General features: G+C 40.7%; 1 protein-coding gene across 1 annotated transcript in view; it reads left to right on the plus strand.

Annotated features, from left to right (window-relative positions):
• LOC132397983 (monocarboxylate transporter 8-like) overlaps window positions 1-22,404 on the plus strand; it is a 79,132-nt gene that overhangs the window by 14,442 nt on the left and 42,286 nt on the right. The window lies entirely within an intron of this gene.

Genomic DNA, 22,404 nt, shown 5'->3' on the forward strand with positions numbered 1-22,404 from the left:
CCATCAGGGTGCCAAGCTATATTATATACTGTACATATTAAGTATTTTTTAACCTAAGGGGACAAAAGCCATGCATAGTATTCCAGATGTGACCTCATGAACAACTGGTACATCTGTAACAAATTCTCCCTATCGTTAAGCTCTAGCCCCTTTGCAATAAAGGCCAATATGTCACTTCCATTCTTAACTATTGGTTCTACATGCACTAGAACTTTTGAACTCTACCCATTCGCACTCTCTCCATTTAGATAATTCACCTTTTGATTCCTTTTACTCTCATGCATAAACTCACACTTCCAGAGCTGCCAGGTTCAAGTTCAAGTTTAACTGTCATTCAAACCATACACGAATACAGCCAAATGAAACTGTGTTACTCCAGCGCCAACATGCTAAACATTGGACTGTCAGCACAGGGCACATATAGCTCGTGGAAGTGAGCAAGCACATACAAGATATCAGTAGAATACAGTCACACTAAAAAAAAACCCTGAGTCCACGAATGTTGCAGGAGTCTGCAGCTGAACAGAACACAGCTGGGCTGATGCGGAGGGAACACTGGGGTGCAGCACTGAGCCTGGCTCGGATGCCACGCTGCGCTGCCTCCGGTGGAGCAGATTGATTCCGATACCTCTCTCCTGGGCACCTGTAAACAGGCAACCCACGCCTTGAGGCCTAGTCCTTGCTGCAACCAAGGCCACGCAGCTCCCCCGCCGCCTGCCAATCAATCGCAATGTCTTTATTACAGTGTGCCCTTCTAATTATTTTCATGTCCTTGGAAACCTTTCATTTTATTTCCTCCTCCAGGCAAACATTTAAGGATAAGAACCTACATATCCTTGGTGTTACTTGTTACTTCCCTGCACCCCAAAATGGGCCCATTTATTCCTGCTTTCTCTTTTCTACATGATTGCAAGTTTTCAGTCCACATTAACACACTTGCTCAAAGATCTTTGAGCTCTTAATTTTTGTACCAGCCTCTTGTCAAATGCCTTTAGGAGATCTAAATACACTCCCCTCCATTAACTCTCCCTGTAACATTTTCAAAGAATTCAAGCACATTAGTCAACGTGACTTACTTACCTTGTGTAAAGCCATGATGACTAGGTTAGATTATATTCAACTTTCCAAAATGATTAGTTGTTTCCTCTCTGATTATTGACTACAGCGTGTTGCCAGCAATAGGCAATAAACTACACACAGTGGCCACTTTATTAGGTTCCTCCTATACTTAATAAAACGGACAGAGTGTATGGTCTTCATCTTCTGCTGCCATATCCCATCCACGTCCAGGTTCGATGTGTTGTGCTTCTGCATACCACCGTTGTAACAACGTTACTTGACTTATTGTTGCCTTCCTGTCAACTTGAATCCGCCCAGCCATTCTCCTCGGACCTCTTTAAATAACAGGACATTTGCGGCCACAGGATTGCGGCTCATTGTATGTTTTTTTTGGTACAATTCTCTGTAAACTCTGGAGACTGTTGTGTGTGAGAATCCCAGGACATCAGCAGTTTCTGAGACATTCAAACCACCCAGTCTAGCACAAACAATCATTCCACAGTCAAAATCACTTGTTTCATGTTTCTTCCCCCGTTCTGATGTTTGGTCTGAACATCTGAATCCCATTAACTACGTATGCATGCTTTCATGCATCGAGTTACTGCCACAAGATTGGCTAAGTAGATATTTGCATTAACAAGCAGGCGTCCAGGTGCACCTAATAAAATGGCCATACTGTGTAATTGGTTGGTAGTTCTCCACCTTCTGTACAAAGGAGTCATGTTGGCTGTTTTCGATTTTTATGGAAATTTTGTGTGTTCTGAAAATTTTCAACTAATGAGTCCACCACATCTGTGGCCATCTCCTTTAAAAGCCTGGTGTGCAAACCCTTGGCTCGTGGCAATGTTTCTGACTTTTGCCCTGTGAGTTTCCTTTGTATTTTATTCCTTGTGGTTTTCAATTTCTATAAGCTCTTCTGTGTTATTTGAAATTAGCCCATCTGTTACCTAAGGCATATTTGCAGTATCCTCCACAGTGAAGATTGATATATGATTTAACTCTCTGCCACTTACTTGTTTCCTCTATTATTTTCTATCTCATTCTCTAGAAACATAGAATATCACAGCACAGTACAGACCACAATGTTCTGCCAACCTTTTAACCTACTCTAGATCAATCTAACCCTTCCCTGCTACATAATCCTCCATTTTCTATCATCCATGCACCTATCTAAGAGTTTGTTAAATGCAGCTAATGTACCTGCCTTTACCACACCCGGCAGCACACTCCGCACACTTACCACAGTCTGTGTAAGAAAGGGAATTACCTCTGAAATCAACCCCCTCGTATTAGTCATTTTCACACACTACTTAACAACCTTCTTCCTATTAATATATCCTTAGAAACAGTTTTAATACTACTCATTTTCTCTCAAAAGCAATTTTCTGTTTCTTATAAACTTTGTAATCCTTCATCGTTAGATCCTAAAAACTCACCATTCCTCTGGTCTGCCTGCAGCCCTGCTGCTTTGGCTGTTTTACTTAGACATTTAACATTGTCCGTGCCTCTCATTAACCATAGATTGTTCCTTTTTCTCAGGGAATCTCTCTTGCTGAGTGTTATAAACCAGTTGTTTGAATATCTGCCATTGTTGATCTACTGAATGTCTCTCAGCTTATTTTCCCGGTCCACCTTCACTCTTTAGTAACTGCAGTTGTTTTAATTCAATACCATAGCATTGGTCCCATGGTGTTTACTCTCAAACTGCACCTGAACTTCTGTCATACTGTGATCACTATCTCCTAAGAGATCTTTAACCACAAGATCTCCTATTAATCCTCCATCATTACTCATGACTAAATCCACAATAGCCTGTACCTCAGTAGGTTCTGGAGCATGCTGTTCTAAGAAGTGTATCCGAATATAACACAAATACTTTCTCTACAATACACTTGCTAGTTTTGATCATCCAATTAATATATAGCTTAACATCCCCCAAGATAATATCAGTTCTCTTCAGACAAGCTCTTGGATATTTTCCCATTTATACTCCATCCTATCGAGAGGTCACATTTTGAGGGTGAATCAACTATACCCATTCATGTCTTCCTTCTCCTGTTATTCCCAAGCCAACCAATCCCATATCACTATCCGCTGCCTCAATTTCACTACTCAACACCACTCTGACGCATACAAAATGCAAGAGGAACTCAGCAGGTCAGAGGAAAGTGTGAGGGAAATGAACATTCAGGGCTGAGGTCTTAAGTTCAAAGTGAATTTATAATCAAAATACGCATTTGTCACCATATGCTACCCTGAGATTCGTTTTCTTACAGGCAAAGAAATGCCACAGAATGAACGAAAAACAACACACAAACAACTAATGTGTAAAAGAAATCAAATTGTGGAAATACCAAAAACAAAATAATATAATTTGCATCGGGTCTGGAGCAGCCTCACGGAAGCACCAGTGAGAGATGGCTAAGCCCTGAAGTGCAAAGCTGATAGACAATGACTACTGTGGGCAGTGAATGGAACTACATTAGGAATAAACGTTCTTACTCATTCTAGCCCTGTCAGATGCGGCAACTTGTAGAAGTGACCACCATGCATTCCTTGTGAAGACAATGTCTTGGCTTCACACTGAGGACAGCCTCCAATGTTTTAGTTAATTATATAGAGATACAGCACGGTAATGGGCCTGTCTGGCCCAACGAGCCCATGCTGCCATTGTGACCAGTTAGCCAACTACCCCGTATATCTCTGAAATGTGGAAGGGAACCAGAGGAACCGGAGGAGATCCACGTGGTCTCTGACAGGAGCGGGTTTGAACCTGGGTTGATTGCGCTGTAGTAGCATAGTGCTAGTGTGCCGCAAGGGCACAGCAGACAAGAGAAGATGTGCGTAGCCTGTATCTGCACACCCAAGTTAGAATTTAACCCAGGTCCCTGGCACTGTGAGGCATTGGCTCTACCGCTATGTTGTGTGGCTCTGCAGGGGTGGCACCATAGTACAGTTGTTAGTTCAGCACTTTACAGTGCCAGCTGCATGATTGGGGTTTAATTTGTGCCATTGTCTGTAAGGAGTTGGTACGTTCCACCCCTCCCCCCACCGTCACTGCAGCTGTTTCCTCCGGGTGCTCTGGTTTCCGCTCAAATTCCAAAGACAAACGTATTAGGGTTAGTGAGTCGTGGGCATCCGATGGTGGTGCCGGAAGCACAGAAACGCTTGCAGGCTGCCCCTAGCACCCTAGCTACAGAAGTGGCCCCTAGCCACAGAAGTGGCGCATTTCACTGTATGCTTCAATGTACATGTGACATATCTAGTGGCGTAGAGTTGGAACACGTCTGGTGGTTCAGGAGATGGAGTCGACCATCGGCAGCGGCAGAGCCGTACGCTGTCACAGTCGGTAGCCTCCCCGGCCCAGCACCGCCCTCACTCGCATCACTGGAAGCCAGTGGGTCAGCAGTGGTTTGACGAGGAGTGCAGGAGGGCTTGCTCAGAGCCACAGCAGGCACTGGTGAAAAACAAAGTGTCTACTAATGGAGCTGCAATACGAGCACTAAGAGCAACAACAGCAAGCAGTCGCCAAAGCCCAGCAATCTCGTAGAGCAACAGATCAAAACATTCCTTCCTATCCAGTTCTGAATAGTAGTAGACATTTAAACAACTTAACAGGAAGGCTCTGAAGACTTCCCCACCCTCAACAGTGGCAGGTATCGGCTTTTGGGGCTAAAACATTTGCAGCCACATTTGTTCAGGAGATCCTCAGCATCCCAGAAGCCATCCTCCAACCTTCTGGATGCACCCCAGCGGATATCAAGCAGCAATTGAAAGCACTGGACACAACACAAGCAGTGAGACCATACAACACCTTAACTCCAGGACTGCTCCAGAACTAGCTGTGCCTTTAGCAGCATGAATGCTGCCCTGGCGTTTACATTAACATGTGCAAAAGTGTCCAAATGTGTCTTTTCTCATCATGTATTCTGGGTAATTGCCAACCAATCTCTCATATCCCTATCATCCTTTAAAGATTAGATTTTAAATGTTAGCTTAATTTGTCAAATGTACTGTACATTAAAATATGCTGTGAAATGCATTGTTTGCATCAACAGCAAACGCTGTCTGAGAATTGCCCGTAAGTGTCACCATTGCTTCCATTGCTTCTGGCGCCAGTGTAGTACGCCCACAACTCCTAGCCCTAGCCGAACGTAATTTTGGACTGTGGGAGGAAGCCAGAGCACCTACAGGAAACTCCTTGCACACAGAGGCTGGAATTGAAAGTACGTTTCTTATCAAAGAATGTATAAACTATACAACGTTGAGATTTGTTTGCTCAGAGGTAGCCACAAAGCTGGAAACCCGAACGAATCCAATCAAAGAGCAAAAAATAAAAGGTCAACACCCAGTGCGCAAGAGAAAGGGGAATAAAAAACACAAAATAAAAAACACAAATGACGCAAACAATTGAAGCGAATGCCAGCAGCTGCTCCCTGCCTGGTGATTGTTGGCATCATAAAGCGTTGCACTACTATACTGCTGTGAAGAAAGCTGATGTTGACACACCGTCGGGCAGTGGCTACTTAGCTTTGACAGTTCCACGTTGCCCCGTACAAGGGTGAACTGTAGAGGTAAGCTATGAGAGACTTCAAGGTAGCGTTTGACTGAATGTGGCTCCGGTAAAAGTGAGGCTAATGGGTATCAAGGGGGAAAACCTTCCGGTGGCTGGAGTCTTACTTTGCCCTAGACATGTTGTTATCATTGGAAGTTAATCATCACAGTACTAGGTTTCTCAGAGCTGTGTATAGACTGAATCACCTTCAGCTGTTCCACCAGTGGCTTTCCTTCCACAGAGTGACGAAACCAGCCGATGACTCCCCAATGCTCAAGTTCACTTCCAGCTTTCAGCCAGCAAAGCAGCCCCTGCCTGTTCACGGTAAAGCCTATAGTGATCCTGCAGGTATTGGCTAATAACTAGGAAGTAACATCCGTGCCCCAATAATGCAAGGCAAAGACTGTTTCCAACAAGTGGAAGTTTAATCAACAGCTCTTGGTAAGTTCAGTTCCAGTATCAGAAACTGAAATGGATGGGCTCTATGATTACAGTGGGAGCTAGTGCCGGTCAGAGGGTGAGTGCTTACAGTTTGTGAGCCACCTCGTGACACCCCAAAACAAGGTGTTTCCATTACCACAAATCAGGATTCTTTCCTAAACTCAAGAGATTCTCCAAATGCTGGGAATTTTGAGCAACACACACAAAACGCTGGAGGAACTCGGCAGGTCAGGCAGCATCTATGGAGAGGAATAAGCAGCCACCATTTCGGGCTGAGACCCTTCTTCAGGAGTCTCTCCATGCTGGTTGAGTGCAGTTCCAACAACACATTAAGTATGATTCCACCCAGGTGGGTAAGGTACCCCCATAACCAGTGGCTTTGGTACCTCATCCCTTACTCCAAATGTCCATTGCCAGGGCTGTAGTGTGAGCTCTCCACAAAATGCACTGCAGCTGCATGGTGAGCTGCTTCCAAACCTGCACTTCCTACCATCAGGAAAGACAAGGTGCGCCCAGACACACTAGTTCCTCTTCCGGTCACTTGCCATTCTGATATGGAAATGTATGGCTCATCACCAGATATAAATCCTGAAGCTCTCTTTCCTTTAGGAAAAGCTATGTATAGCAGAGAGACAGTGGGTGAATACAAATGTGACTCCTCGTCATCTTAAGGGCAAAAATCAGCAAATTAAAATGTTGGAGCAACACCTAAAAATGAATAAATTAAATATTTGAGATCTTATAAAGGTGTTAGTATGATATACAGGATAATATGTCTTATCTCTTTAGGTCATTCTTAAAAACTGAAGTAGTTTAATGTTGCCCAGTCAGTGTGTTGAAGAATGTACACCAAAGAGGAGAATCCAAGTGTTCCTAAACTGGAAACGATGGATGAACCAGGAGATCCTCTGCCTTCCAAAGTCTGGGGTGGCAGTGTAGGGGTTGTACAAGGTACAAAAATAACGGTGCAGAATAGAGCGTCACAGTTACAAAGCACAATGCAGGTCATCAATAAGGTTATAACAAGAAAGATTGTGATGTCACAAGTCCATCTGATGGTACTGGGGAACGGTTCAATAGTCTTGTAGCAATGGGCTAGAAGTTGTTCCTGACCCTGGTGATGCGTCTTTTCAGGCTTTTGTGTCTTCTGTCTGATGGGAGAGGGGAGAATGGAGGAAGTCTGGGGTGTGCAGGGTCTTTGATTATGCAGGATGCTTTACTGAGGCATTGAGAAGTGTAGACAAAGTCCATGGAGAGGAGAGGCTGGTTGCTGTGATATGGTGAACTGTGCCTACATCACTCTCATAGTTCCTTCTGGTCACAAACAAAGCAGTAGCCATACGAAGTCACGATGTATCTAAATAGAATGGTTTCTATGTTTTTTTTTAATTAACAAAATAAACTATATTCATAATAAAAAATTATTTCCAAGAATAATCCCTTTCACGACTTTCCATTCGTTACAGAGGTGGTCAGTGCTTTTCACACTGTTATAACAGTGTTTGCCACTTGTGCCGCTCTAGGTTTTAATCTGAAATAACTACAGTAATTGAGGGGCTTCCTCCCCCCACCTGGCCCCTCCCTCTCCCACAGGAGAAGGACCCTAAACCGTGGCCCTTCCCTGCCAAACACTTGCGGTGGCTGCACCAAGTTTTAGTGTGTCCCTCAACTCGTCCTGCAGCCTGGAATGTGCCAGTTGGCAGCATTCTTCCACAGACATCTCAATGTGCTGAATGAACAAGTTTCAGGCCGACCAAAGAGCGTCTTTCACCAAGTTGGTGATCTTCCAGCAGCACCTGATGTTTGTCTCCATGGGTGTTCCTGAGAACAGCCCATAGATCAGAGAATCCTCTGTTACGCAGCTGCTGGGGATGAAGCGTGACACTAGCCCTTCCATCCTCCTCCACACCTTCTCCGCGAACCCACAGTGTGCAAAGAGGTGGCCTACTGATGCCGCCCCACTGCAGTCCTCCCGTGGGCAGCGGGGTGTGGAGACAATGTTCCGGGCACGACAGAGGGATCTGACGGGAAGGACCCCTCTCCACTGCCAGCCAGGCAGGGTCTTGGTGCCTGTTGGCAAGGCCTGGTGATGAGGCATTCTTCCAGGTGGACAGTCTGCTCAGAGAACCACCCTGCTGTGTTCATCAGATCTTCTCCTGCGGTTTCTGCAGGATATTCCATGCTGAGCACTGCCCGATGGCCTTGTGGTCCAAGGTGTTGGCTTGCAGGAATTTTTCCATAAAGGACAGGTAGTATGGCAATGTCCAGCTGACTGGGGCAGTGCGCGGGAACAGGACCAAACTCATCTTTTGCAACACAGGAGACAGGTAGATCCTTAGCGGGTGGCGGTACTTGGTGCTCACATATTAGGGTTCCATACACAACCTGATGGAGTCACACACGAAGCTGGTCATCAGGGTTGAGGGCGACATTGGGAATGATTTTGCCCCCATTGCCTAGAGACTTGTGCATTGTGACCCGTCTGACCCCTCCATCATGGATCTCCAAGTGAACCTGACGGCAGATCAGGTGATTTCCAAGCTGAAGGAGCAGGGGGTGGGCCACATCTGTGCCAAGTAGGGCCACCCTGGGAGCACCATGCACCTGGTGACCAGGTCCTTCCCAGTCATTGATAGGGAGCGCCCTCCCCACAGTCCCAGTTTCAGCCTGCTCCAGCCAATTGTTGTTGCACACCTCGGCCCCTCCAAACCAAAGCCCCAGCACCTTCACCTAATTGGACCTGGATCGGTCAGGCCAGTTGCTGAAGAGCATGGCCTTGCTCTTTGTGCAGTTGACCCTGGCCCTTGATGCCAACTCAAACTGGTCGCAGATGCTGAAGTGACCTCGGATCAGAGCAGACGATGGTGATGTTGTCCATGTACAGGGAGGTTTTCACTAGGGTCCCACCCCCACTGCCTAGCAGCATCACCTTCCTGATGGCTCAGTAAAGGGTTCTATTCAGCACATAAACAACAAACAGGAACGAGGACAACCCTTCCTGTCTTCAGCCGTGATGGCGAAAATCTCTGTTTCCCACCCATTGACTTGGACTGCAAAGTTTGAAGTTCAAAGTAAAATTTATTATCAGAGTACATACATGTCACCACATACAACGCTGAGATTCTTTTTCCCTCAGGCATACTCAGCAAATCTAAAGAATAATAACTGTAACCAGGATCAATGAACCAGCAAGAGCATAGAAAGTGAGGTAGTTTTCATGGGTTCAAAGTCCATTTTGCAATCAGATGGCAGAGGGGAAGAAGCAGTTCCTGAATCGCTGAGTGTGTGCCCTCCTTCCTGATGGTAGCAATGAGAAAAGTGCATGCCTTTGGTTCAAGGGGTCCTTAATAATGGACGCTGCCTTTCTGAGACAACGCTCCTTGAAGATGTCCTGGGTACTTTGTAGGCAAGTACCCAAGATGGAGCCAACTAAATTTACACCCCTCTGCAGCTTCTTTCGGTCCTGTTCAGTAAACCTCCCCCCTGCCCCCCCATACCAGACAGTGATGCAGCCTGTCACAACGCAGTCCACAGTATATCTATAGAAGTTTTTAAGTGTTTTTCTTGACATACCAAATCTCTTCAAACTCCTAATGAAGTATAGCTGCTGTCTTGCCCTCTTTATGACTACATCAATGTGTTGGGACCAGGTTAGATCCTCAGAGATCTTGACACTGAGGAATTTGAAACTGCTCACTCTCTCCTCTTCTGATTCTTCTATGAGGATTGGTACGTGCTCCTTCATCTTACACTTCCTGAAGTCCACAATCAGATCTTTCGCCTTACTGACGTCGAGTGCCAGGTTGTTGCTGCGAAACCACTCCATTACTTGACATATCTCACTCCTGTACGCCCTCTTATCTCCATTTAAGATTCTGCCAACAATGGTTGTATCATCAACAAATTTATAGATGGTATTTCAGCTATGCCTAGCCACACAGTCATGGGTATAGAGAGAGTAGAGCACACACCCCTGAGTGTAATCATCCTCTTTTGTTCAAGAGCCTGATGACTGAGGGGTAGTAACTGTTCTTGACCCTGTTGGTGTGAGTCCTGAGGCATTTGTACAGTCTGCCAGCAGTGAGAAATGAACAAGGCCGGGGTGGTTAGTGTCTTTGCACTACAGATGTCTGTGTAGAGCAGTTGGATCTGATTCCCGATTGCCTCCCCAAATCCTATTTTGGTATGTCCATCATGTACGTGTGTGATACCCTGTCAAATGCTTTCTCCTGGTCTCTGGAAAAATCCGACGAAGATGGAGGTAAAAGTTTTTCTGGAAATATAGAAAAGACTTTGATGCAAATAATGCATAAATTAGAAAAATTAAACGCATTAAGCGTAATCAAAAAATGATAAGTATGGAGATTATATTTGTTAAAATGACAAAAAGACAGGAAAAATGGAAAAGAGAATTGTACATTTGGAAGCTGCAACGGAAGACGGTTGAAAGAATGAATAAAATGGAAGATGATATCACTGCCTGGACATCAGAAAGAAAACAATTGTTGGAAAAAATGGATAAGATTGAAAATTTTAGTAGACGAAACAATATTAAAATTGTTGGACTTAAAGAAGATATAGAAGAAGATCCAATAAATTTTTTTTCAAAAATGGATCCCTGAAAAATTGGAAATGGAAGGAGAAGCTCTAATTGAAATTGAAAGGGCTCATAGAGCCTTAAGGTCAAGACCTCAAGCTGATCAAAATCCACGATCAATTTTGATAAAATGCTTAAGATAACAAGCTAAAGAAAAGATCCTGAAGGCGGCTGCCCAGTGTGCCAAAAAGAGAAACGGACCATTGATGATAGAAGGGAAAGCAGTTCTTTTCTATCCTGATATAAGTTATAACCTTTTGAAGAGAAAGAAGGAATTTAACCCAGCGAGAAAAGCTTTATGGGAAAAGGATTATAAATTTATAATGCGTCACCCAACAACACTGATAATTTTTTTGAAGGATGGAAAAAGAAGATTTTTTACTGATTATTGAGAAGCGGAGGAGTTCGCACAAGAACTCCCAACTATTCACTAACTACACATAGAGATTTCCGAGTGTAATGGATTAAAGATGAAGACAGAGACAGTGAATGGAAGTGATGGACATATAAGGATGATACAGGGGAGAAAGGCAAAATTTCAGAAATACTAATTGAGAATAGTATTTTTTTCTTTATACATATATATATATACACTTATTTATGTTGCGGGGGGGCTGGGGTGCTTTGAATCGATTACTGCGGGATTCACGTGTGTAATCATGGTGATTGCCATGACCCGTACAATAGAGGGGGGTAATGTTGTGTTCTTTTTTTTTCACAACATTAGTAGGGGGGTATTTTGTTTTTTTCTTTATAATCTATTTTTCTTCTATCTTTCTGCCTGGATGATCAGTGGGGACACACATAAGCAACATGGAGAGTTTTAAAAAGATTTCCCAAGATACCACAAAAGTTGAAAGATTAGGTATTATTATAGATTGGAGTAACATAATTAAAAATAATGACTAATTTACTGAATTTTTGAAGTTTTAATGTTAATGGGCTTAATGGACCGCTGAAAAGAGAAAGAATCTTAACATACATTTAAAAAATGAAAATAGATTTAGCTTTTTTACAAGAAACACATTTAACAGAGATAGAACATCATAAATTAAAAAGAGACTGGGTTGGAAATGTTATTGCAGCTGCATTTAATTCAAAGGCGAGAGGAGTTGCAATTTTGGTTAATAAAAATTTATCAATTAAAATACAAAACGTATTAATTGATTCAGCGAGGAGATATGTAATTATACATTGTCAAATTTTTTCAGAACTATGAACTCTTATGAATATTTATGCACCAAATGAAAATGATGTAAAATTTATACAAGAGGTCTTTTTGAATTTGGCTAATGCACATGACAAAATATTAATAGGTGGAGATTTTAACTTTTGTCTAGATCCAGTTTTAGATAGATCAACAAAGGTTGTCACAAAATCAAAAGTAGCAAAATTAACTCTATCATTGATGAAAGATTTAAATTTGATTGATATATGGAGAAGAATTAACCCAAAAGAAAGAGATTATTCATTTTATTCAAATTGACATAAAACATATTCAAGGATAGATTTTTTCCTATTATCAACGAATATTCAAGACAGAGTGAAAAATATGGAATATAAAGTGAGAATATTGTCAGATCATTCTCCTTTGATAATGATAATGATAGATAAAGAGGAATCAATTTATAGATGGAGATTTAATTCAATATTACTAAAATGTCAAGATTTTTGTGATTTTATGAAAAAGCAGATTCAGTTCCTTTTAGATAGAAATTCACATTCAGTTGATAAATTTATATTGTGGGAAGCAATGAAGGCATATTTGAGAGGTCAGATGAGTTATACTTATAAAATTAAGAAGGAATATATGATAGAAATAGATCAATTGGAAAAAGAGATTACAAAATTAGAAAAAGAATCTCAAAGATATATGACAGAAGAAAAACAAAGACAACTTATTAACAAGAAGTTACAATATAATACACTTCAGACATATCGAACAGAAAAAGCAATTATGAGAACTAAGCAGAGATATTATGAACTAGGTGAAAGATCATATAAGGTCCTTGCATGGCAGTTAAAAACAGACCAGACTTATAAAACGATAAATACAATTCGAACAAGAGTATATAAAATTACTTATAAACCTTTAGAAATTAATGAAACTTTCAAGAATTTTTATTCTGAATTGTATAAATCAGAATCACAAAATGATAATGTCAAGATAGAAAGGTTTTTATCACAAATAACTCTTACAAAATTGAATACGGAAGAACAGAAGGGATTAAATATGCCTTTTACATTAAAAGAGGTCGAAGAAGTTCTAGGATCATTTCAAAGTAATAAATCTCCAGGAGAAGATGGTTTTCCGCCTGAATTTTATAAAAAGTTTAAAGATTTATTAATTCCTCCTTTTATGGAGTTAATACATCAAGGGGAAAGAACACATAAACTTCCAGAATCTTTTTCGACAGCTATTTTAATAGTATTGCCAAAAAAAGATCTTTTAAAGCCAACATCATATAGACCTATTTCTTTGTTAAACACTGATTATAAAATAATAGCAAAAATCTTATCTAACGGATTATCTAAATACTTACCAAAATTAATACATATGGATCAAACAGGATTTATTAAAAATAGACAATCGGCAGATAATGTAACTCGGTTATTTAGTATAATTCATTTGGCTCAAAAGAGGGAGGAAATGAGTTGCTTTAGATGCAGAAAAAGCATTTGATAGATTGGAATGGGATTTTTATTTAAGGTATAGGAAAAATATGGATTAGGAGTATCTTTTATAAAATGGATTAAAACCTTAAATACTAATCCCAAAGCTAAAGTAGTGACAAATGGTCAAATTTCAACACCATTTCAGTTAACAAGGTCAACTAGACAAGGTTGTCCATTATCACCTGCTTTATTTGTATTGGCGATAGAATCATTAACTGAATTAATTAGAATGGACCCAGATATTAAGGGTTTCAGAGTTAACCAGGAAGAATACAAGATTAACTTATTTGCTGATGATGTTCTGCTTTATTTAACAAACCCATTGCACTCGTTGCATAAATTATCTTCTAGATTAGAAGAATATGGGAAAATATCAGGTTACAAAATAAATTGGGATAAAAGTGAAATTTTACCTCTTACTAAAGGAGATTATAGTCAATGTCGATTAATAACTCAATTTAGATGGCCGACAAATGGTATAAAATATTTAGGTATAAGAGTTGATAATGATATAAAGAACTTAAATAAATTAAATTATTTACCATTATTGAAAAAAATTCAAGAAGATCTTGATAAATGGATGATATTACCAATAACATTAGTAGGTAGAGTAAATACCGTAAAAATGAATATATTCCCTAGACTACAATACTTATTCCAATCACTACCAATACAACTACCATAGAAGTTTTTTCAAGAGTTAAATAAATATGTGAGGAAGTTTCTTTGGAAAGGTAAAATGTCAAGAATATCGTTGGAAAAATTGACATGGAAATTTGATCTAGGAGGGTTACAACTTCCAAATTTTAAGAATTATTATAAAGCAAATCAACTTAGATTTATTGCATCTTTTTTTGAGAAAGAGAGACCAGCATGGATTAGAATAGAACCAGATAAAATAGGAGAAAATACACCAGAAGATTTTATATATAAATGGGAATCTAAATGGATACGGGAAAAGAAAGAATCTCCTATATTAAAACATTTGATTGACTTATGGAACAAGATAAATGTTGATGATGAGACAAAGAAATCTTTATTAGCAAAGAGATCTTTAATTCAAAATAGACTTATTCCTTTTGCAATGTATAATCAACTTTTATATAATTGGTTTCAAAAAGGGATTAGATATATAGGAGATTGTTTTGAAGGAGGTATATTAATGACATTTGATCAATTAAAGAATACATATAAAGTATCAAACAACACTCTTTTTTGTTACTTCCAATTAAGGGCTTATTTAAGAGAAAAATTAGGTCAAACAATGTTATTGCCGAAATCTAATGAAATAGAAACTTTAATTCAAAAAGGAAAAACTAAAAAATTTATTTCTTGTATGTATAGCTTGATTCAAAAACAGGCAATTAAACAAGGAATCCATAAGTCAAGACAAAATTGGGAAAGTGACTTGAATAGTAAAATTGAAGAAACAAATTGGTCAAGACTATGTCTTGATAGTATGACAAATACAATAAATGACCAGTTAAGATTAGTGCAATATAATTTTTTACATCAATTATATATTACACCACAAAAAATAAATAAATTAAACCCAAATTTATCCGATCAGTGTTTCCGATGTAAACAAGACATCAGTACCTTTTTACATTCTACTTGGTCTTGTTCTAAAATTCAACCCTTTTGGACAAATTTAAGAGTTTTATTGGAACAACTTCCACATAATCCAATATTATTTTTATTAGGCGATATTGAAGGGATAAAATCGAAACCCAAATTGAATAAATATCAGAAAGAATTCATAAAAATTGTATTGGCAGTAGCCAAAAAGGCTATTGCAGTTACTTGGAAATCGGATTCATACTTAAGTATAGATTGTTGGAAGAATGAAATTTCCAGCTGTATTCCACTTGAAAAAATTACATAATTTAAGAGATAAATATGAAACATTTTTGAAAATTTGGCGCCCTTATTTACAAAAGACAGGATTAAATATATAGGTGCTCCAAAGATAAAATAATTGGTTATTTGGGGAAAGAAATAAATATATATACTAAAGTAATTATGAACTCCGTGGAGCATGTGGGGATCTTCCGATATCCAGGCAATCCTTTTTTTGTCTTTTTCTTTTTCTTTTTTTCTATAGAGATGTTAGGGAGGAAGGGCTAAGGGGAGGGGGGAAGGGTATATATTTTTTTCTTTCTGTAATCATTTGAAAACTCAAAACTCAATAAAAAAAAGTTTAATAAAAAAAATGCTTTCTCCTGGTCCAAGCAATTGTGTCAATAAAGATCAGTGAAGGTTAAAGGGGACGCGCCAAATTTCTTTAGCCTCCTGCGGAAGTAGAGGTGCTGGTGAGCGCACTTTATCATGGTGTGTGTAGTGTCGTAAAATGCCAGAGCATTCTGAGATGAAGAAAGAGGTAGTATTGGTTTCTCAAAGAATACTAAGGTGGATGCCCCTGGAGCATTGTTTACTCTGGAGTCGAAGAGGCTGAGTGGAGACCAGATAGAAGGTTATGAGAGTCAAAATGGCTGATACTAGAGGGCATACATGTAAAGGTGAAGGGGGAAAGGTCAAAGGGGATGGGCAGAGCAGGTTTTTTTACACATAGCGCGGTGGGTGCCTGGAATGCACTGCCAGGGGTGGTAGTGGAGGCAGATACGATAGACGCATTTAAGAAAATGTAGGGAATGGATAGCTATAGTCCATATCCAGATAGACGGAATTAATTTAATTATGTTGCATCTTAATTAGCATGCCTTTGAACACTATCTCACTATTTTTTATTTCTGTTTTTTAGCATTACTTATTTTAACTTAACTATTTAACAGGTGTATATTTATTTCATGTAACTCAGTTTTTTCTCTATATTTATTTATCATCTATTTCATTGTCCTGCTGTCGTAAAGTTAACAAATTTCACGACATATGCTAGTGATAATAATTCTGGTTCTGACTCTTTGAGGCCAAGTTTGTGGATGATACTAAGATAGATGGAGGTAGTGTTGAGGAAGCAGGGAGTCTACAAAGTGACTTAGACAGATTGGGAGAATGGGTGAAGAAGTGGCAGATGGAATACAATATAGGGAATATGTGGTCATGCACTTTGGTAGAAGGAATAGAGGCGTAAGCTATTTTCTAAATCGGGGGAAATATTCAAAACTCAGAGGTGCAAAGGGACTTGGGAGTCTTCCTGCACGATTCACTAAAGGTTAGCTTGAAGGTTGAGTTGGTAGTAAGGAAGTTAAATACAATGGTAGAATCATTTTGAGAGAGCAAGGATGTAATGGTGAGGCTTTATAAGGCATTGGACAGACTGCACTTGGAGTTCTGTGAGCAGTCTTAGGCCCTTTATTTAAGAAAAGATGTGCAGGCATTAGAGAGGGTCCAGAGGAGGCTCATGAGAACAATTCCAAGAATGAAAAAGTAATGAACGAGGAGCATTTGATGGCCCTTGGCCTGTACTTGCTAGCATTTAGAAGAATGACGGGAAATCTCATTGAAACCTATCGAAAGACTTAGAGAGAGTGGAGGATTCCTATCGTTGGGGAGTCTATGCCCAGGGGGCACAGCCTCAAAATAGAGGGAGGTCCATTTAGAATGGAGATGAGGAGGAATTTCTTTAGCCTGAAGGTGATGAATTCATTGCCCTGGACAGCTGTGGAGCTGTGATTGAGTTGATTTAAAGTAGAGGTTGATAGGTTTTTGATTAGACAGGGCATCAAAGGTTACAGAGAGAAGGCAACAGAACAGAGTTGAGATAGATAATAAATCAGCCATGATGGAATGGTAGAACAGATGCAATGGGCAAAATGGGCTAATTCTGCACCAGTAACTTATGCACTCATGGTCTAATCAGTTCAGCGCATTGAGAGCCAAAGGGCTTGTTCCTATGCTGTTCTGTTCTATGTTCTATGAAGTGTGTTGGCCTGTTTTGGTATTCTCATGCCTGGCATCATTCTGGGGCGGCATGGAGGATCAAAACTATGACTGTTTTTCTACCTGGAACAGGGGTTCAAACTATCCCCTCGTTCTGGTCAGGAAGGGATTCGAGCAAAGGCCACATTGCCAGCCACTGGTGGTGAGGTCTTGTCGTTGCCTTGTGCTTGCAGCTGCAGCAATTAGTAAGGAAGGGCTTTCCTGTTGAAGCCTTAACTCCTCATGGATCATTGATCCCTAAGCACTCGGGCAGGTGTGTCGTCCTGCTGGGAACTCTCCGGCTTCCTGTCCCCCATCCATGCTAGCAAGGAGCGCAGACTCGTGTACTGATGCCCTTAATTGGGATCAAATGGTTTGTACCAAATTCAGGCCAATCTTTCCACATTCTTGTAGACTGCACGACTTGAGATCACTGTCGAAATTACCAAATAAAACAAAAGTAGCTGGGAACATTCAGCAGATAAGACAGCGTTCATGGAAAGAGAAAGATCATTAATGCCATTCTCACAAAGGTTGCTTCAAATTCAAATGCTGATTGCTTTTCCCTTTTCAAAAATGCACTCGACTTGCTGGGCGTTTCTGGCACTTTCTGTTTTTGTTTCAGATTTCCAGCATCTGCAGGTTTAAAAAATATTTTAAAGATCAAGCTTGGCATTATTTGTCACGAGCACATTGAAATATACAATGAAATACGCCGTTTGCATCAACGACCAACGCAGTCCGAGGGTGTGCAGGGGCAGCCCACAATCTTCTTGCACCAACATATCATGCCCTAACCTAAGCTGAATGTTTTTGGAATGTGGGAGCAAACTGGAGTATCTGAGGCAAACCCATGCAATCATGGGGAGAATGTCCAAATTCCTCACAGGCAGCAGCTGGGATTGAACCCCGACCTTACAGCTGCCGCTGGAAAACATTACACTAATTACTACACTATTACACCGTTTACGATAATACCAAGAATATACCTCTAGCTATCCCTTGGTTGTTGATGCTCTCAAAGTGGCATCAGGCCAGTGAGTGTTCAAGATTATATATTGTCATTCTTCACTACACAAATGTAAAGGAGAATGAAATGATTGTCACCCTGGATCCGATGCAGCATTTAAAAATCACAATAAGCACAAAGAACACAAAATAACAATAAATACATAAAATTAGTTAATATACACAAACTGATTGTATGTACAAGGGGTGATTGATAAGTTTGTGGCCTTGGGTAGAAGGAGCCAATTTTCAAAATCCTAGCACATTTATTTTTCAACATAGTCCCCTCCTACACTTACACACTATGTCCAGCGGTCGTGGAGCATATGATTCCCTTCTTTGTAGAAGTCAGCGACTTGGACCTCCAGAACTGGTCCACAGCAGGCATGATTGATAAGTTTGTGGCCTAAGGAAAAGATGTTATTAACTTTAAACTTTCTGCATTGTCACTCAGAGAGTTGAACTGCACATGCATGTAGCAAGAGCTGTATAACTCAAATCTGTCTACCCCAGGCCACGAATTTATCAATCACCTATGCCTTGGACCACTTCTGGAGGTCCAAGACGCCGACTTCTACAAAGAAGGGATCCGTATGCTCCACGACCGCTGGACTAAGTGTGTAAATGTAGGAGAAATCAATGTGCTAGGTTTTCTAAAATTGACTCCTTCTATCTTAGGCCACAAACTTATCAATCACCCCTCATACATCAAGTGATGCTAGGTCCAGGAGTATCAGTACATAAGGTGATCCTGACAAGAAATGATAAAGTAGTGGTGGTTTAATTAAGCTTCTTATTTAGTTCCACGCAACATTGTGAACTACAGGACTTGTTCCTGTGCTGTTCTATGAAGCAAGATCATAATCCCTCAAGCATGTATTCCAATATCCTTCAGTCAGCGAGTCCAACACACTAATCTATGGTAGAGTATTTGGATGCCACAGACACAATCTGGGCTTTACACCACGCCACGCCGAGGCATACCACACCACCTTTTGATGCTAACAAGTCCCCCAACTCAATTGTTCCTTGCTATGAAGTTCTGTTTTAGGATTGGCTGGCACATTGATCCTTACAAACTCTCCCTGCTTAAGTGAAATATGGAGCTGGCATAACTATATATTCAGAATGGTCTCGAGAATATCCTGCAGCCAATCACAAATGAATGAAGTGCAAAGGGATCCTGATGTTCTCATGCATAAATCAGAAAAAAATTAGCAGGACACTTTATTAGATCGTTAAGAAAGCAAATTGTGTATTAAGCACAAAGTGCACTGCAGACGCTGTGGTCATATCAAGATGTAATAAAAAAAGCTGGATGAACTCAGCAGGTTGGGCAGCGTCCATGGAAACGAGCAGTCAACGTTTCGGGCCAGTCCTGATGAAGGGTCTCGGCCCGAAACGTTGACTGCTCCTTTCAATGGATGCTGCCCGACCTGCTGAGTTCATCCAGCTTTTTTTGTTACGTCTTGAAATTGTATATTAGTGTTTATTAGGAAGGAGTTGGGGTTTAGAAGATGATACTTCTTGTTAAAATTATACATGGTGTTAATGAAGACTAAATCTGGAGTACAGTGCACAGTCTTAGTTCCCTTGGATAAGAAAGACAGTGCAAAGTATATTTCCCAGGAAAATTCCTGGAATGGAAAGGTTATCTTGTCACTAAAGAAATTGGACCTGCATTATTTGGAGTTTAGAACAATGAAGGGTCATCTTATTGCAAGGTCCTAGGTAGGCATGACAGGATAATTGTTGATACGTTTCCACTAATGGAAGAGGCTTGAATGAAGGGACATGGATACAGATAAGGAAGTGATCATTTAAAACCAAGTAGTGAAGAAATTTCTTTTCAAAGGCTGGTGAATCTTTGGAATTCTCTATCCCAGAACGTTGCAAAGGCTTTGAATAGAGGTAGGGAAAATCTTGAAATATTATGGAATTGAGGGCAATGGGAAATTGGAGCAAAAGAGGACGTGAAGTCCAGAGGAGACCAGTCACAATCATATTGAATGAGCGGCCAAGTGCCCCATCCCTTCTCCTATGTTCTTGCCTTCTTGTGATGCTCTCATTCAGTTTGAATGGAGATGGTCTAAATGTTATGTAACGTATTAATGGCTTTGAATTTTTCCCAACCTCTGGATCTGCTGCTAAACCCTTTAGCAACACACATTGACAATTCTTCGCACCTGAATATGGTGCCATTATTTTTTTACCAACCCTGAACTCTGACACTAAACTTTACAAAGTCTACCATTTTGATTCCAGCAATATTGTTTTGATAGTTTAAGGGAAAGCCTATCTGGACTTTGAAAAAGAGACTGCATCAGTTTACCTTTGTATTTACATTTAAAAATGATTTTGCTTAATTGAACCAAGGGCTCAAAAAAGTCAGCACACAGGCACATTCTGTTTTCACGGTTTGTTCTGAGGGATGTAAGGAGCAAAGTAATACTGTAGTAATAGATACAGGTAAGTTAAATATAACCAGCCACTAAATCCTATGTAAAAGTTTAATTCTCCTTTGGACCTTGTACTATCTGTTCATTCTCTGATATTGCTTAATTTGGGTCAACATTTGATAACTTAACCTTCAATTATGTAAAGTCTGCACATAGACATTGGGATCATGGCCAGTAATCTTTGCTTCCCCCGCCCCCCACAGCCCCACCTCCAGTGATCAACCTTTCTGATATTGCCTTCGCATATTGCTTCTTCTTAATCAGGTCCGATGAAGGGTCTCAACCCCAAAAAGTCATCTGCTTATTCCCCTCCATAGAGGCTGACTGGCTCATCGAGTTCCTTCAGTATTTTGTGTGTAATGCCCTAGATTTGCAGCATCTTCAGAATCTCTTCCGTTTACGCCAAGGTTGGACTAGGAAGGGGCAGGAGAGCCGAATTCACCCTGGAACCTCGGCCAAAAAATTTTTAGGTCTGCGGAGCCTGAATTGGAAATGAAAACAGATGCAACGTTGTTAGAAAAAATTTTGCTCAACAGTGGACCTGTTCGCCCTCAAAAGAGAAAAACCACTGTGTTGGGAGAGTAAAAGCTGCCAGAACTCATTATAACTTGGCACTTGACAATGTCTTCAGAAGCACATAATCAAATTCCTGTTGAGACAGTTTTCCAAAAGTTGAAAGCACTTTCTGCAATTAGTTGATAACAGCAAATTGAGCCCCCCCCCTACTGCCCTATTAAACTGAACAATTTATGCGAGAGCCTAGATTGATTGCGGCTATTTGAAAATGTGCAGTTCCCATTCACGTTGCAGGATTTGAATTCCTTTGTGGGGTGGATGTGAGTGTTTTGTTTGTATCCCATAGAACAATATTGCACAAGTGCCAAATTCTAAGCTTGTTTCACAAAGATAGGACAAGCTAAGAAGGTAATTAAAGAGAAACGTAGCTGGGATCTCTGTTCCCCAACGCCCATTACGAGCTTTTCTTAGCAGCCTAGGTACGGAATCTAATGTCGAAAGTTGGAACAGTTGAAAATTGGAACCGTTGGAACACGACTAATCTTAATGCAACGAAGCTCATTAGCAAGAAGTCTGCTTCAGTGAAACAATTTAATCTCACTTTCTAAATATAAAATGTTTATTGATGAAATGAATAGGTAACACAGTAGGAGTGGTAGAGTGATCACTCCAGGCGAGTATGATCTCCTCCTAAGGCATAGGTGTCAAACTCAAGGCCCGCGGGCCATATCCGGCCCGGCGTACAATTATATCCGGCCCGCGAGATCATTTTAGATAGATCTATTATTTTAATTATTAATGGCCCGGCGATATGAAGCCAATGATTGTAAGTTAATACCAATCATAAAAATAATGCTTGCTCAGCAGTCTTCTTCATAAGAAACGGAATTTGTGAAGTGAAACACTTTGTAGTTATAGCAGAGACTGAGACACATGAGAACAGGCTGAGAAAACGGAGGCAATGAAAGCTGCGTTCGCACGCGCCCGACTGATCCGGCCCACATGAAGCTGCATTTTGCCCAATCCGGCCTGTGACCTAAAATGAGTTTGACACCCCTGCCCTAAGGGGTTGTCTCTTGGTGGGTCCTCAGGTGGCTGTATAGCTGATCCAGGACAGCATATCCTGGTGCAGTGTGGACAGCGTGGCTGTGGTTAGTGGTAGGGTCTTTTTGATTGTTCAGTCACTCCTTCCCCAGCTGCAGCTTGTTCTCTGA

Source organism: Hypanus sabinus, chromosome 8 (assembly GCF_030144855.1).
Source record: "Hypanus sabinus isolate sHypSab1 chromosome 8, sHypSab1.hap1, whole genome shotgun sequence".
Classification (NCBI taxonomy): Eukaryota; Metazoa; Chordata; class Chondrichthyes; order Myliobatiformes; family Dasyatidae; genus Hypanus; species Hypanus sabinus.